This window comes from Egretta garzetta, unplaced genomic scaffold (assembly GCF_000687185.1).
Source record: "Egretta garzetta isolate BGI_Z169 unplaced genomic scaffold, ASM68718v1 scaffold145, whole genome shotgun sequence".
Lineage (NCBI taxonomy): Eukaryota > Metazoa > Chordata > Aves > Pelecaniformes > Ardeidae > Egretta > Egretta garzetta.
Genome location: NW_009259687.1, coordinates 438,258 through 440,088, shown reverse-complemented (window position 1 = coordinate 440,088; position 1,831 = coordinate 438,258). Strand labels below are relative to the sequence as shown.

At 54.9% G+C, this 1,831-nt stretch overlaps 1 long non-coding RNA gene across 1 annotated transcript; it reads left to right on the top strand.

The window, feature by feature from the left end:
* Positions 1 to 1,663, top strand: LOC118452284. The gene is made up of 2 exons (XR_004841996.1): positions 1 to 77; positions 770 to 1,663. It is a non-coding gene; the product is annotated as an uncharacterized LOC118452284 (long non-coding RNA).
* Positions 1,664 to 1,831: the final 168 nt, after the last annotated feature.

The following is a 1,831-nucleotide window of genomic DNA, read 5'->3' as shown; positions in this document are numbered from 1 at the left end:
GGGTGTCCTCCCGGTCCCAGACGGAGGAGCAGTGCACAGAGGAGCTTTTTGACTTCCTGCATGCCAGGGACCACTGCGTAAGTGCGGCACCCGCGGATGCGACGTCCCCGCTGGTGCTGGGAGCACAGCTGCCTTTGGCCGCGCTTCTGAGAGCGCAGGCGATGCAAGCGTGAGACGTGGTAGCTGTTCAGTCACAGTAAGCTCTGAAGAACTGTGAGCTTTGATGCTTTTTCCTGTTCAGTGTTTGGTTACAACTGTTCCAGCTGGGATTCGGTAGGTTGTTAAAGAATTAAATAAGTCAAACATGTCATTTCTTGCCCTGCAAATGACACTTTGCTATTTCAGTGTTATGTTTGCCATTTCAAAGTTAAACCTTTTTAACCTGAGGTGAGACTTTGTAAGACATCTCAGCTCATTAGTTTTTGTGAATGACTTGTTGCAAAGCAACAAGAGGGCCGCTGGTGGCTTCGTGTTCTTGCCCGGAGCGAGGGACCACACGGGTGCAGACAGGCATGGTGGTGCTTCCACCTGTGCAAACCCCGGCCATGAAGCTGGGGCAAACAGAGCCCTTCGGCATGAGCCATCAGCCCTGTCGGCTGACCTGGGACTGTCCTGCAAGTCAGGTCCACACTCTTGTTGCAAAGCACCGAAGGCGGAGGGCTGAGGGGCCATGTGCGTTAGTGGCCCAGAAAACCAGGGGGTGGGTGGTAACACCCTGCTGATTTCCAGCCCTAAGCTATGCATTACCTAATGCTTTGCCTCTTTTCAGGTTGCTCACAAACTCTTTAAGAAGCTGAAGTGAAGGCGGGCGCAATCGTCCATCTGCTTCTGCAGCCCGTGTCTGCGGTTCCTGGATTCACAGTACTGCATCCTGCCCGGTCATTCTCCATGCCAAGTATAAACGAAATGGCTTCCCGGCAGCGACCGAGCGCCAGCGTGTCACTGCGCCTGTTCTCGCAGAAGATGCGCAGCCACGCAAAACCCATGTTGATGTGCTGTAATTTTCCATATTAAACATTCAGAGTTCCCATGGAAATACCCTCCGTTTATGTCCTTGTTCTTGCGCTTCTGGCTTGTACTGGGTTAAGACAAAATTACCAGGGATCAGAGCCCAGTTTGTGGGGGGAGCCTTTTCTGTGCTCATGGGAACATCCTCTTTGTGCAGCCACGATGCACAGCGGGTGGGGCACGATCCCACAGGTAAGAAGTTTGTCTGTTGGAGTCACAAAGGTGTTTCTGAGCCCCACCAGACCAATATTGTTCACGCAGTTAAGTTCTGACTAAATTAAGCTAAAGGGAGTGACTCTTTTCTAGGAGAGAGGTTTCCCCCCTTGGGGGGGAAACTCAGCTGTCCCTCGCTGTCACCTACTGCTGCCAGCGGCTGGGGGAGCCTCCTGGCCCCCTGTGGCTTCGTGTTCTTGCCCGGAGCGAGGGACCACACGGGTGCAGATGGGCACAGTGGTGCTTTCACCTGTGCAAACCCCGGCCATGAAGCTGGGGCAACCAGAGCCCTTCGGCATGAGCCATCAGCCCTGTTGGCTGACCTGGGACTGTCCTGTGGGTCAGGTCCGCACTCCCCATTTTTCTTCTGAGTAGGATGCTCAGTAGCAGGAAAACTGATGCTTCACAGGGCGGCAAATCCTTTCGCGGCTATTCTTCGAGGGGAAAAAACCCCGCCTTCTAAATTCGGCTGTTCTGTACGAATGCCGCAGTCCGGGATCCTTTTGCTGGGGGATTCCGAGGTCCGTCCCTGCTGGGTTGAAAGGGAGCTCCCTGGGGGCCGGCGTGGCGCGTTCCACCGGGCGGTCGGGGGTTTGGGAGCACAGGGAGC